The sequence below is a fragment of the Arachis ipaensis genome, chromosome B3 (assembly GCF_059453495.1).
Source record: "Arachis ipaensis isolate K30076 ecotype BB chromosome B3, ASM5945349v1, whole genome shotgun sequence".
In the NCBI taxonomy this organism is placed as follows: Eukaryota; Viridiplantae; Streptophyta; class Magnoliopsida; order Fabales; family Fabaceae; genus Arachis; species Arachis ipaensis.
This window is the reverse complement of record NC_142438.1, coordinates 137934445-137950304: the sequence shown is the minus strand read 5'-3', so window position 1 is coordinate 137950304 and position 15860 is coordinate 137934445. Positions and strand designations below refer to the sequence as shown.

At 44.0% G+C, this 15860-nt stretch overlaps 1 pseudogene; it reads left to right on the top strand.

Annotated features, from left to right (window-relative positions):
* Nucleotides 1-13325: 13325 nt before the first annotated feature.
* LOC107633775 (protein FAR-RED IMPAIRED RESPONSE 1-like) lies at nt 13326-15747 on the top strand (annotated as a pseudogene).
* Nucleotides 15748-15860: the final 113 nt, after the last annotated feature.

Sequence of the window (15860 nt, the reverse complement as noted above, 5' to 3'; positions counted from 1 at the left end):
AGGCTGAGTTTGAGTTGTCGGGAATGCAGGCCCTCCGGAAGAAGCTCGAATCTTCTGCCAAGGCAAACAATGATTTCAAGGTGCAGGTTGAGCTGCTCCAGAGCCAGTTGTCCGAGATGGGGGAGAAGGTCAAGGCATCCGAGGAAAAGACGACATCTGCCGAGGAGAAATTGAAGGCTTCCGACGAGACGGTGGCCCGTTTAGCTGAGCGGGAGATGACCTTGGAGAGCCAGCTGAACGCCGCTCAGGGTCGGGTGGCGGTCTTGGAAAAAGAGCGTGACCAAGCCGTGTCGTCGGCTAAAGCCGCTAAAGTCGAGGTCGAGGAGCTCAGGAAGAAGCTGAAAGCGACCAAAGAGCAAGGGAAGAACGCGATTTCTATGACTGAGGATGCCCTGAAGGCTCAGGTGAAGATCGTGGCTCCCGACTTTGACACGTCGGCCATTGGGGTCTTCAAGATGATTCAAGATGGCAAGATTGTTGACATGCCTAGGAAGTGATCTGTTGTAACTTGGATATTTTAGTGTGGATTTGTTGATCATTTTGCTGAACGTTTTGTAATTTGAAACTTTACAACTTGTGCTTATCTTAGTCGTCTGGCCGGTTTGTCATTATTATCTTTTGTCTTTGTTTGTTGTACTGTTTTCATTACCGCCTTTTCGGGGTGGGCTTATTGCTTGTGCCCGTTTTGCCGTTTTACATTGGTAATGGTTTTGGACCGCTTTGGTCGTGTTGTCGCCGCCGTTAGTTATGGCTGTGGTCCAAATGGTTCCCGGGGTGATCAGTCCCGGGCTGCCATTTTAGGACGCAATCGTGTGAAACACGTATTGGGAAGCAACAGATAAGTAAGAAAATATTTTGACAAGTGAGAATTAATCGTCAGCTAGACAAGTTTGTTAACATGGCAAGTATTCGATAGGAGTAAATAGCTAAAAAGTAACAAGGGCTAAAAATTAACATGTGAACAAAGCAAGCATATATGAGCCCGTTAGGCCTCCTGGTCGGTGTGCCCGAGTTAGGAGTAGAACCTCCTCAAGTTACCTGCATTCCATGTTCTAGGGATTTCTTTGCCGTCAAGTCTCTCGAGCTTGTAGGCACCCTTGCCAAGCACTTCTTTAATTCTGTAGGGACCTTCCCAATTTGCCGCCAGCTTCCCTTCTCCAAGGGTCGGTAGACCGACGTCGTTGCGTCGCAGGACGAGGTCTCTTTCCTCAAAATCCCTCCTGAGGACTTTAGCGTTGTAGCGCAGGGCTATTCTTTATTTCAACGCCGTTTCTGACAAGTGGGCCATCTCCCTCGTCTCCTCCACCAGGTCCTTTTCCACCGCTTCGTCCACACCTGCGAGTAGTAGCCGCGGGCTCGGTTCGCCGATTTCAACGGGTATTACCGCGTCGACCCCGTACGTTAGGCGAAAAGGGGTTTCCCCCGTAGCGCTTTGCTCGGTTGTTCGGTAGGACCATAGGACCGAAGCGAGCTCGTCGGCCCATGCGCCTTTCTTGTTGTCTAGGCGTTTCTTGAGGCCAAGCAAGATGACTTTGTTTGCGGACTCCACTTGTCCATTTGTCTGGGGGTGTTCCACTGAGGAAAACTTCTGTTTTACTCCTAGGCCGGTGAGGAACTCCGTAAACTTCTTGTCAGTGAATTGCGTCCCATTATCCGAAATGACGACCTCCGGGATACCGAAACGGGTTATCACCTGCCTCCACATGAACTTCCGGTAGTTGGAGGAAGATATGCTGGCCAGTGGCTCAGCCTCTATCCATTTGGTGTAGTAGTCGATGGAAACTATGAGGTATTTGACTTGCCCTGGGCCAATCGGGAAAGGTCCCAGAAGGTCAACTCCCCATTGAGCGAAAGGTCGTGTGGTCGTCAGCAGGCTCAGCTCGGAAGCCGGCGCCTTGTGGAAGTTGGCGTTTTGTTGACACTTTATGCACTTTCTGACAAATTCCCTCGAGTTTTTCATCATTGATGGCCAGTAGTATCCGGCTCGGATGAGCTTCCTCGCTAGGGCTTTGCCCTCGATGTGGTGGCCGCAACAACCCTCGTGGATTTCTCTAAGTACATAGTTCGTCTGGTCGGGGTGCAAGCACTTCAATAGGGGCTAGCTGAGCCCCTTTCTGAACAGTTGCCCTTGTATGATTGCATATCTGGCCGCCTCCCTTCTCAATGTTTTGGCCGCTTTCTCATCGTCAGGCAGCTTGCCGAGTTCCAAGAAGTTTGTGATGGGGTCCAACCATGAGGGGCTTGACTTCGTCAAATGGAGGGCGACCGTTGGCTCCTTCATCATGCCTTTGATGAGAGACCGGTTACCCGCTCCTGGCTTCGTGCTCGCTAGTTTGGACAGGAGGTCCGCCCGTGTGTTCCTTTCTCTTGGGACGTGTTGGATCGTGACCTCTTGGAACTGACTTGTCATTTCTTTAACCTTTTCCAAGTATTTTTGCAGGAGGGGGTCCCGGGCTTGGTAGCTTCTGCTTACCTGCGAGGTGACGACCTGTGAGTCACTGCATACTTCGACCTTCGTCGCCCCGACTTCCCGAGCTAGTATTAGCCCGCTTAAGAGGGCTTCATATTCCGCTTGATTGTTCGACACAGGGAACTCGAACTTGGTCGATTGTTCGTAGATGACTCCTGCCGGGCTTTCTAAGATGACCCCGGCTCCCCCGGACGTTTGGTTGGAGGCCCTGTCTACGTGGAGCCTCCACCGTGTGCCCGTTTCTTCGGGAGGATTGCCCGTTACCTCTACTAAGAAATTTGCCATTGCCTGTGCCTTGATTGCGTGACGGGGCTCATAGTGCAAGTCGTATTGGGACAGCTCAATGGCCCAGGTCATCATCCTTCCAGCCAAATCGGGTTTTTGGAGTACTTGACGGATCGCTTGATCCGTTCTGACGACCACACAGTGACCCTGGAAGTATTGCCTCAACCTTCGAGAGGAGGTTAGGAGTGTGAGCGCCAGTTTTTCCAGTTTGCTGTACCTCAGCTCTGCTCCTTGTAGGGCCCTGCTTACGAAGTAAATCGGTTGCTAGGCTTTCCCTTTTTCTCTTACGAGCACTGCTGCAAGTGCTTCCTCTGTTACTGCTAGGTAGAGGTAGAGTGGCTCTCCGGCTTTGGGCTTTCCGAGCACCGGAGGTGTTGCTAGGGTTTCCTTGAAGTGGTTGAATGCTTCCTCGCAGGCTGGGGTCCATTCAAATGCTATCCCCTTTTTCATTAGATTGAAGAAGGGCAGGGCTTTCGCTGCCGATGCGCCGAGGAAACGGGATAACGCCGTCAGCCTTCCTGCCAGCCGCTGGACGTCTTTGATGCAACCCAGACTCTTCATCTGGAGAATCGCTTGGCACTTCTCAGGGTTGGCCTCTACCCCTCTTTGGGTGATCATGAACCCCAAGAACTTCCCAGCTTCCATGGCAAAGGCGCACTTGAGCGGGTTGAGCCTCATGCCGTGCTGTCGGAGGGAGGCGAACACATCCCCTAGGTCTCTTAGGAGGTCATCGGGTCGTGCGGTTTTTGCGAGGATATCGTCCACGTAGACTTCTACTGTCTTGCCTATGAGCTCATTGAATATCTTGTTCATCAGTCTTTGGTACGTGGCGCCAGCATTTTTTAGACCGAACGGCATCACCTTGTAACAATAGATCCCTCCTGGCGTTATGAACGCCATTTTGTCCTCGTCGGGTCGGTGCATCGGTATCTGATTGTACCCAGAGTAGGCGTCCATGAAGCTCAGGTATTGGTATCCCGCTGCTGCGTCGACGAGTGCGTCAATGTTGGACAGGGGGTAGCAATCCTTAGGGCATGCCTTGTTGAGGTCGGAGTAGTCCACGCACATTCTCCACCTCCCACTGTGTTTTTTCACCAAAACCACGTTAGACAGCCAAGTCGAGTAGTCCAGCTCTCGGATGAACCCTGCTTCAAGGAGGCTGGCTGTCTGCCTGGCCACCTCTTCTGCCCTTTCTTGTGACATCTTTCTCCTCCTCTGAGCCACTGGCTTGGCCTCTGGCTTGACGGCCAGATGGCGTGACATGAGCTGGGGGTCTATCCCTGGCATATCGGCTGGTGTCCAGGCGAAGAGGTCGGCGTTGGCTCTGATCATCTTCATCAAAGGTTCTTTTAATTCATGGGGGAGGTTTCTGTTTATGAACGTGAACTTCTCGTCCTCGTCGCCAACCCTAAATTTTTCCAAGTCCCCTTCTGGCTCAGGTCTGGGCTTGTCATCTATCCTAGCATCCAGGTCGGCAAGGAAAACCCCAGATGCTTCTTTGGATTTTTTCCTAAGAGAGAGACTGGTGTGGTCGCAAGCGACTGCCGTTTCCAAGTCTCCTCTGATGGACCCTACGAATCTGTCATCGGTAACAAACTTTATTACGAGCAGTTTCGTGCTAATCGCTGCCCCGAGGTCATTGATGGTTTTTCTCCCCAGGATGATATTATAAGCAGTGGAATCTCGTAAGACAACAAAATCGGCCATTACCGTTCTTCGCCTCTGTCCTTGTCCAAGGGAGGTCGGTAGTGAGATGATCCCATCTGGCTTAATGAAGTGATCACCCAACCCTACCACACCGTGCTGGTGGGTCGCCAGGTCGGCATCATGTAGTCCCAAGGCGTCGAAGACGTTGCAAAACATGATGTTCGAGTCCGCCCCCGTGTCCACTAGGATTCGTTTGACCAGTCCGGTTCCGACTTTGGCTGTGATAACCATGAGGGGACTTTCCGGTACCTCATCGAACCATTGATCCTCGGGGCCAAAAGAGATGGATGGGTGTCCCCGGGAGCTCCTAGCAGATGAGGAGGAGACCGCCAGGACCTTGGTGTCTTTCTTCTGCGCCGATTTCGACCTCGGGGCAGAATTCCTTGCAGTTACTACATTTACTACCGTGAGACCGTGGTCGTCTCCCTCTGGTTCTTGACGTCGTCTTGTCGCCCTGGACCTGTCCTCACCCTCGCGATCCCGGTTCCGTCTCCTCGGTTCCCTTATGAGGTGGGAGAAGTCGGCAAGCTTCCCGTCCCTGATTGCTTGCTCCAGGGCATCCTTTAGGTCGAAACAGTCTTGGGTCTTGTGCCTGTACCCCTTGTGATATTCGCAGTAGAGGCTTTTGTTTCCCCCCGTCATGTCCTTCAGAGGACGGGGCCTCGATAGTATCCTTTTCTCGGCTATCTGTTGATAGACCTCCGTGATTGGTGCCGCGAGGAGGGTGTAGTTGGTGAATTTCCCGACTCGGGGAAACGGTTTTGTCGTCTTGCTCGAGCCGCCGTCCCTAGTGTGTTCCTTTTGTCTTTCTCCACCATCGTGGTGCCTGGTTTGGTTGTAGGGGGGTTGCCGTTTATTGGCAGCCACGACCCGGCTGACCTCCTCGTCGTTGATATACTCCTTAGCCACGCACTGGATCTCCTGCATTGTCCAGACTGGCTTTGTGGTAAGGTGCTTCCTGAAGTCCTCATTCAGGAGCCCATTCGTCAAACATAAACTCGCCACCGAGTCCGTCAAACCGTCAATTTCCAGGCACTCGTCGTTAAAACGATCCAAGTATTTCATGGTTGGCTCCCCGGCTCTTTGGGTCACCCCTAGCAAATTGATCGGGTGCTTGGCTTTCGCGATCCTGGTTGTGAACTGAGCCGGGAAAGCATGGCTGATGTCGGAGAATTGAGTCACCGAGCCCTGCAGGAGGTTATTGAACCACCGTATTGCAAGTCCCACCAGGGTGACCGGGAAGGCGCGACACCTTACCTCGTCTCCTACTCCTTCTAAGTTCATCCTGGCCTCGAAGACCATTAGATGCTCCAGGGGGGTCCTGCGTTCCATCATACCTCATGTCCGTTGGCTTGTCAAAATGTTTTGGCAGCCAGACCTCGAGTATGGAGCGGTGGAATGGGGTGGCCCCTATTATCACGGGTCTCCGGGTATTCGTTCTCCCGACGAGCGTCTTCGTCCCCCCGGTTCGTCGTACGTCACCTTTCACGTCTGGCGTAAATGACAGGGTCGTGACGTCTTCTCGCGCGCCCTCTCTCCCCGGTGCTTTCTGACTCGACCTGGGGGCTGGGCGTGCGTCGGGAATGGCTCCTGGAGCGAGATCGGGAGTGACTCTGTTCTGGAGTGCGCTGGTCGCGTTCTCGGTCCGCTAACCGGCGTTCTAAGTCTTGCATTCTATGGCGTAGCTCTTGCATTATTCTGGCGTGGTTGTCTCCGGTCCCCCCAAAGGGGCGTCTCTCATGTGATTGGGTTGCGTCCCTCGGGGGTGATCTCGGATGTTGTCGGGTTTCCGTCCCGGCGGCGTCGCCTCCGGGTACGGCCTCGCGGCCTGCCTCCGTTTCGACTAGCAGAAGGTCCATGGACGAGTCCCCACAGATGGCGCCAATGTTTGGTTAGTCGGTTTCCGGTCGGTTCGGGTGAAGATCTTGGGAGACGGTTGGGGCTCGTCAGGTCGTGGACTGCCGGCCGGAGATGCGCGAGGTCCCGAGTACTTCGTGTGAAAAAAGGGGGGTGCCACCTGCAAAGACACTCCGACGCTCTTGTCAGTAAATGTGCAGGCAGAAAGGATAATGTGATATGTGACGTACCTCGGGGGAAGAGCCAATCTTCCCCTTATATATTGTCAGAGGTGGGCCCTGTAAAGGCAGGCCCACTACTCTTGAGGCGCTCCCTTCACAACTGTGGAAGAGTTGTTACGGACGCGTGTCCGGGTCGGCGATGGGGCGCCCTATCCCTGACCGCCCGGGTCGGGTGGAGCTCGGGTCGGCCCAAGCCAGCAGAAGGTTTGGGCCGGACCGTAACAGAATTTATATACACACAAAAAATAGAAAATTTATTGTACAATGTCAGTATATCCTATAGTTCTAACATTCTAAAAAGTCATCGCGGTGGAGAAAAAGCCAATGGTGATAATAGGGTGTTACAGCGATAGATGAGGTGGTGACAATAGTATGGCAATGGTAGTCATAGTAGTTACAGTGGAGTTTCTAGTGATTATCGATGTTGAAGTAATGGATATAGAAGAGAAAATTATGGAAGATAGTAGATCGCTGAAAAATATTGAATGACGAACACAGAAAATACATGTATAGTGAGACTATAAAAAATAGAGAACACAACATCAATGACTAAAATAGAACAGTAAAATCTAAGCGGTAACCAAAACATATTTATATGGTTTTTTTTTTGTATTTTAGTTAATTAATTAAATAAATTATATAAATAATTATTATTTGTTTAATATGCAATTTTTTGTATTTTAAATTTTAAATTAAAAATTAATTTGAAAAAAATTCATTTGTATATGTTTGTTTTTCATTCTCTGCTTTTACATTTATTTGTCTATAATTTTTAAAATATTAACTCTATTTATGAATTTTCATTTATATTGATGGTAGGTTCTGATGGAATACTTTACATCTTTGTAATTCAATCCTAAATTAGTTCAAAAGACATGATAACATATAAAGATAATCATAATTTCATAAAGATTATTGTCGAATTTGAATAGAGCCATTGTATTAGCAATAGAGATTATTCTTGGGTTTGAATTCTGTAATTTTTCTTTTTTCACGTTCTTTTTATTCATTATTTTCTACAACATCAACTCTTTTGATGAAAAAAAAAATAAAATCCTACATCAGCTTTGGAAATTATAATCATGTAGGACCGTTAAAATGGGTCAAATTCATCCGTTTATCCATTTAATGGGTGGGCTTTGCCTATTAAACCTGTTTAAATTTTGGGTTAAACGGACTAAACCCGATTAAATAAAAAAAAATATGAGTTAAACGGGGTGACCCGTTTATATTTTTTTTTTATCAAAAATAGTTACACTTTTAGCCGATATTTCTCGTGATTCGACCCGAAAATCTAACCTATCAACTAAAAAATATTATTTTTTTAAAAGGTTTTTGACCTAAAAGTGATAATTTTTGTCAAAATATTTTTCAAAAAATAAAATAAAATAATAAACGGGTTGGCCTGTTTAACCCATCCGGCTGACCATAAATGGTCTGGACTAAAAAATTATGGCCCGCAAAATGAAGCGGGATTAAACGGTCCAGCCTATTTAACCCACGAACTTAACGGACTGGGTCTAAATAGACCGGACTAATCCGTTTGACAGTCCTAGAATCATGTTTAGTTTATTACAAAAATATTGATATGACCAAACACTTCTTTTTTCATTTAATGACAATTGAATGACTACCATAAATTAATTTATTAATGGAGGTAAAAATGGTGATATGCAATATTATTAGTGCATGGCGTGTAATCCCAAATGTGGATCTGCGATACACAGTAACCTGAAAAACGCAGGTTACGTTTTTTGTGATACAGAAAAAGTAAAAGTTGCAAAATGCAGTTTGCGTTTGTCAGAGAGGGCCATGCAGTGGATGAAACGTGTCCCAACTCCCTGCAACCTGCTGTGTTGACTATCTTGGGAAGTCATCAAACACAGGTTGCGTTTGTCAGTCGTCAATCTACAATTGTAGGTTGCAATTGTCAGCACCGTGTATACATGCGCGACACATGTTCGTCGAGGGCGTTAAGAGGGCCTTTAAATTGAAAAACGCAGGTGGAAGAGGGAAGAGTTTAACAAAACGTAAGGGTGGGTGGGTTCCATTGAGAAAGTATGCGCTGAAGGAGGAAAAGGGTTTGAAGAAAGTGTGGGAGGAAAAAGAAGAATAGAAGGTTTAGGGTTTTATTTTATAAAAAAAAATGGTTCGTGATTTTACGTTACCTGAAGAACACATTATTTGTACAACCGCCACTAGAAGTGTACATTTATATTTTCTGTACAGGTGTGTGCCATCAACCTGCACCAATGGCTTGTGGTATCTAAATGCTACAATATACGGATAGAAGCTCCAAAAAACACAATGGAGAGAACTCTTACACCTCGAACCTCCTCACTCTCACGGTAAACGGGGAGCGTTTTTATTTGAACACGAGACCTTAGCATCTTCGCAGTCATTGCTTTCAATCATACTGGCAGAGTCTGGTAAGAAACTTCCCAATCACCAAAAATTTTGGCCATAGATTTCTGCTTTGCCAACCAAGCCTTGCGGTAACTTATAGTGTAGTTGAACCTATATTGAACTTCTACAATAATAGACTTCACCTTGATCGACGGGTCTGCTTCAACCAACGGCCTAAGAGCATCTGCAATTGTGACTGAGTCCAACTTGGCATGGTCTTGTGAAAGAGTGCCTATTGTGCACGTGTGTTTGCCATTGTATCTCCTGATCTCCCAACAAGCTTTCTTTCGAATCAAGCTAGCTCGGATAAGTCAATCGCACCCTGCACCATAACCCTTGTATTTCGCATAGAATGTCTGCAACTCAGACTCATACACAGTGTAATCAACTCCTCTAAAGATAGTATAGCATTGGACTGCAGATATCACTGACTCTCTAGAACCAAATTCCATTCCGACATTAAACTCACCATCTTCCACCGCAACGTTGCCTTCACCTACGACATGCGCACCACCATCAGTCAAAGAAGGCAAGTAAAATACACACTAGTGGTAACTTGAATTAATAATCATAACATACCCATATTCGCATACTTAGGAAATTTTGGGGCATGCATGACTTCGAGATCCAGAGTCCGCATAAAAGACAAAACGCCAAAGGGGTGCTGACTTACAATCATTTGCGCCTCATTATGTACCGCCAGATTGCCTGCCAAGTCTCCGTCATCGTTTTCGTCATCGTCTTCATAGTTGGCTTCGAACTCTTCTTCACTGTCGTTGTTATCTTCTTCCCAATCTATATTCCCGAACTCATCAACAGTGACCTCCTCGCCAACCGCGTCCAGCCCCGACTACTGTTCAAACTCAACGTACAACTCTATCTTCGGCATGTGAAATCGGGATTGTTGATAAATATAGAACATCTGCTGCATACTTGCATCGTCATTGATGGGCATTATTTGAAACTGTATTAGCCCACCAAATACTTGTATAGGATTTCTGTATAAAATGTTGATCACCCTTTTTGAAATGTGACTTTATATGTTATCACAAAGACCATTTTGCAACTCTACAAAACTCATGGTGCATGGAATAGCAAATGAAAACGGACATTTACAAACAAAAGTCACTCCTTCGTATGTGTTTGGTATAATTTCACCGTTATAATAGAATCGCAAATTTGCAATACCTTCCATAACTTCCACCTCACATAACCCAACTTTTTTACACAATTAACTGCCAAAAAAATTCACTACTATGACATATATGCAAAAAAGAGGACTATGAGGAGAAGTGGAGTGAGGAACTTTGAATGAGTCCCACTTCGTATTTATAGGCAACACTCTTGCTTAAAATATTTTTCCTTCACAAAACACAACTTGCGTTTGATGCTTTCAAAAAAAATTTTTCTGACACTTTAAAAACGTAACCTGTGTTTTGTGGCCTTCAAAAAAATTTTGACACAACAAAAAACGCAAGTTGCATTTTGTTTTTTCAAAAAAAATTCAAATCACTAAACGCATGTTACGTTTTGGGTCAAAAGGAAATAGAAAAAAATTGAAAACTCTCAAAAAGGAAAAACGCAAATTGCGTTTGTTTAATTTCATAAACAAAAAAAAATAAAAAAAGAATAAAACGCAAGTTGCATTTTATGCTGACATTATAGTAGTGAAAATTTTTTTTTATCTATCAATTTCATTGCATTACACAAAAAATTTTTCCATATAGAAAAAAATCAGCTAATGACTACCCTACACTTCAATTTTGCAAAGGACATGATAAGAAAATTTTGATAATTATTTTTAGGTGCTTTGATTTTGGTAATAAATATTTAATTTATTCTTTGTTTTTTTTTTTTTTGTAAAATAGTAAATTGATGCTTCTCATAGAAAATAAACATTTTGTTTTATTTTTATCGTAACATTCCTTATTCTTATTAATTTAGAATTTCATCATCAATTTAGATTAAAAAAATGACTGAGTGCAGAAAATATTTATTGAAACCATTAAAACTAATTTCATGGAGGTTTATTTTAATTTTTAATATATTTTGTAGCCATTTTTAATGTTTTTGTATTTCGCATCGGACGTTGGAGTCACTAATCCCGATCTCCCTTTCACTATGTCTTTAATTAGGGAGATTCTACTATGCTGAACTCATTTCCTTTCTTTACATGCTGATGACAAATGGAGAGGCTGCTGCAATGACACACGTTGAGAGAGACTGCCCAGAAAAGCTAGCTTTCTGCTTTGCAACAGAATATAGGTTCCACACACTTTTATTTATCGGTTACTTTTCAGGTGCTTATGTTTCTAACGTTGAATTAACTAAGGTGTTAATTTTTTTTTGTAATTAAGGTTGGTAGTTGTTGCAAAAACTGTGATGGGTTATTTTACAAAAAAAGGATTTGGGTTTAGCCAAAAACGGCCTTTGTCTTATTACTAAGAGTGGATTGTAAGACCACAAAAAAAAAGGATTGGATTAGATTGACCCAAAAAAAAAAAAGGTATGTTTATCATGTTACAAAATTTTTTGTTTTGCTGAAAAGTCTTAAATAAAAATATCATAAATAAAAAGTCTATAATAATGTATAATTTAATAATTAAAGTTGTGACCATATTTGTTGGCAAGATAAAAGATAGTGATAATATAATTTTTGAATTGAAAATGAAGTGTTAACTTTTTTTTTATGAAATTAAAGAGCATTTTTTTAAAATGAATTGTCAATAACAATCACCTTTATTTACTTGTAACGTAGAGAGTACGGTACTCCCAGTTATTTTATTACTCGGTTTTCTTATCGCTACATTTATAATTTTTATTTTTTTTAAATTGTTAATAATTTCAATTAACATAAATAAGTGAATGAAAATACAAATAAAAATAAGAAACATAAATATGAGGGGGAAAAAGTAAAAAAAATATTATAAAAATAAATTAAAATAAAATACGAAGGCTATGAAAATAAATAATCATAAAATTAAATAATCAGTAAAAATTATTGATATACATAGTATGGCCTATAACAGAAACAAAGGATATCAGAATGTTGATTGTAATTTCTGTAATTTTGTTGAAGTGGATTTTTTAAAAATAAAAAAAGGGAGGAGGAAACAATACTAAGAAATAGAAAACGAAATCTTAGTAGAGGGCTAAGAAAGGGATATCCTGAATGACAAAGAAAATCCTAGCTTCTACGGAGGTGTCATTTGTGAGGCAGTGACTAGGTCCCCACATCTTCCACGCTGCCGAACCTGAAGAAGCCTTCTTTGTCCATTGCTGGAACGTGTCAAATGGCTCTTTGTCACGCGTCGCCCATGTTCTGACCCCGACGGTGATCCCACTCTGGTCGCCTGAGGATTTCACGGTCTGCCGTGGAGGCCTGCACCGTCGCCGTCGTTGAGTTGAGTGTTCCAGGTATTGCCGTGCTTAGTCCGCCGTTCAGCCGTCATAGGATCTCCGTCTGAGTTGAGTATTCCAGGTATTTATGTTCGTGGCTGGTCCTCGTTCATGTTATTTGTTGAAGTGTTTAAAATATTGTTCAGGTGGTTTTGAAAGTTAATGATTTTCTTATTATTAATTTGATATTGAATAAAATTGTTCTTGAGGATCTGTTCTTCGAGTGTGTGTCAGGCAGCTGAATTTTTTGCGAAATTGCTAACATAAGTATTGAGTTTGATCTTAGTTCGAGTTTGTTGGTCGTCACGAGCTGGCAATTTGATGAACTGTTTGTGAGGCGATGTTCTTTGGACTTTTTTTAGGTTGCTGTTTTTGGTCCCGGCTATAAAGTTGAATAATTAATTGAAGAGGACATAACGGTTTTGATGTTGTTAACGTGTTCATATGAGCAGTTAATGTTGCTAGGTTGCTCTTTGTTAATGTTCTGACTATTGATATGTAAAATTGATATGACCTTGTGTTCATTTCTTTTTACAACCTAGCTGGAAATGCTTCAATTTCTTTCCTTTTCAAGTAGGGAGTTTCTAATTTGCACTCAACTAGGGGTACTTGGTTCATGCATGTATAGTTTAGACTCTTTTTACAACCTTGGTTTAATGGGATAATAGCTGGAAATGCTTCAATTTCTTTCCTTCCAAGGTAGCGAGTTTCTAATTTGCACTCAACTAGGGGTACTTGGTTCATGCATGTATAGTTTAGATAGAACATGTATTGTAGGAAATTGTAGAGTAATGAGGTTTTTATGAGTATTCAGATTATGTAATGTTTGGAGTTGCAGATGGATGCGAATAGAGGTGAGGCGATAGGGGAGTGCGGGGGGTGGTGTAAGTGACGTGAACGAGGAGATGAATGCGGAAGAGGTTGGTGGTAATGAGGTTCAGGAGGAACATTTGCCTGAAGGAGAACCAGGGTTTGACTTGAGCGCGGATGATATTTTGAACCAAGTTTGGAAAAGTGTGGAAGATGCGTATGAGTTTTATCGAAGGTATGGAAGAGTCAACAGATTTGGGGTACGGAAAGGGGACTCAGGTAAAGATAGCCACAGTAATGTTGTGAGATATCAATTTTTTTGTAACAAGGAAGGATTGAGGGAAATCAAGCACTATAACAGGATTGATAGGCAGCGGGGACACAAACCAGAAACACGGACTGGCTGCAAAGCAATGCTATCAATATACTTGGAGAAGAGTGAGCAGAAATGGAAGGTTAGGAAGGTAGTACTGGATCACAACCATGACCTAGCACCTGTTGGGATGTCTTACCTGATTCGCAGTCATCGCAAAATGACGGACGCGGCAAAGGCTCACATTGACGGGATGCATGCGTATGGAATTGGGACGTCGAAAATCTTGGGTCACATGGCTGGTATGTCAGGTGGATACTCTTTGTTGGGATTTTTGAAAAAGGATGCGTACAACTACGCGGACAAGATGAGGCGGTCACGAATAGCTGATGGTGATGCGAATGCAACGTTGGTTTACCTTGAGGGAAAGGCTGTTGTTGACCCTATGTATGTTGCACGCTACAACCTCACAAAAGATGAAAGGCTTGGTAACATGGTTTGGGCTGATGGGAATAGCCGGTCTGATTTTCAGTGTTTTGGAGATGTCTTAGCGTTTGACTCCACTTATAGGAAAAATAGATACAAACGTCCAGTAGTGATTTTTTCAGGCTCAAACAACCATAAGCAAACTACTATTTTTGGTTTTGGGTTGTTGATTGATGAAACTGTATCGTCGTATACGTGGATGTTACAGAATTTGCTAGAGGTTATGTGCCAAAAGAAACCTTGTGTAGTTGTTACTGACGGGGACAAAGCAATGATAAAAGCTGTGAAGTCGGTTTTACCTGAGGCAACCCATCATTTGTGTGCGTGGCATGTGGAAAAAAATGTGACATCAAATGTAAAAGACGAACGCCTCCGCAGTTTGTTCAAGCGTTGGTTGTACATGGACATGGAGGTTAATGAATTCAAAGAGGATTGGGCTGCAGCAATTGAGGAGTTTGGGCTGCATGACAGTAGTTGGGCAAGGCACATGCATGAGAAGCGAAAGCTATGGGTAAAGGCGTATTTACGTGACAAGTTTTGCGCCAGATTCCAGACTACGTCGCGATGTGAGGGAATAAATGCTGTGGTTAACAAGTTTTCGAAGTCAAGCCATACTATCCTCGAGTTAGTGCAAAATCTAGAGCTAGTCGTCCATGAATATCGGAACAAAGAGATGTTGCTACAATTTAACTCCATTTACACCAATCCGGTTATGACCACATGTTTGAGGTCAATAGAGATAGCTGCTGCTAGTGTTTATACTCGAGAGTTGTTCGCATATGTTAGGAAAGAGATTGAAGGAGCTGGAGCAGTTAATCTACTTACGAAAAAACGGTGCTTGAATACAACCGTTTATTATCTAGAGGAATATGAGAAACCTGATGTTCAGGTAATGGCCGCCTTCGGGAGAAGTACTGGAAAACTCGACTGTCAATGCTTTTTTTGGGAAAAGAACGGGTACCCATGCAGGCATATGTTCTTTATGATGAAAGCAGCGCATCTGCAGGAAATACCTGAAAGATTGGTCCTGCGACGATGGAGAAAAGATGCCAAAGATATAGATCAATATGGTGAGAAGGTGGACGATCCCACCTAAAGAGGTTTTTTGGTTAGACATGGGGCGCTCCACACAAAGGCTCAATGGCTTGTTTACCTTGGTTCACAAGATGAAAATTTGTTTCGAAAAGCAATCGATGGCATAGTTAATTTGTGCAATACTCTGGAATTTGCATGTCGGGGGTTAGGATATGAACGGGACACAAGGGGGACGAAGAAGGTGGTACGGGATCCCAAGGTTGCGAACCCTAAGGGCGCCCCTCGACTGGCCAAACAAAGGCAATTAGGCAAGAGAAGGCGATGTGCTAACTGCAAGCACGTAAGCCATACGAAAAGAAAATGTCCCCAGGATAGGGGGAAGAAGTCGTCAGCAGCTAACGATGCGGACCAGCACGGTGTGGCCGGAGCAGAATGCCAAGATGATTCATCTAGGATGACACCTGCGAGTTTCAAGGTATTCACTTCACATGGTAGTTGTCATGTGTTCTTTACGTATTAGCAATGTCATTCAACTAACTTCCGTCTTTCAGAGGGAACCTGGCCATGGAAATGCTGGAAATTATGCACGGAACCTAGATGACTTAAGGAGACAGTTCGCTGATTCGACCTCCGGCAACTACGTAGGAAACAATGCGAAGGCAGGATGCACCTTCAATGACGATTGGGCAAACGAGGTTAGGATGCCTGCATGTGTATATGTATCATCGTTAAAAGCTTGCGATGATCCAAGTATTTAGGGTCATGTTGTATGCGAATAACTGTTGACTGCGAAAAAATTGTTATGAACAGTTGCTTCCATAATGATGCAGGTTAGGGTCTTTCTCGGAAGAATACAGAAAGGATCACGCAA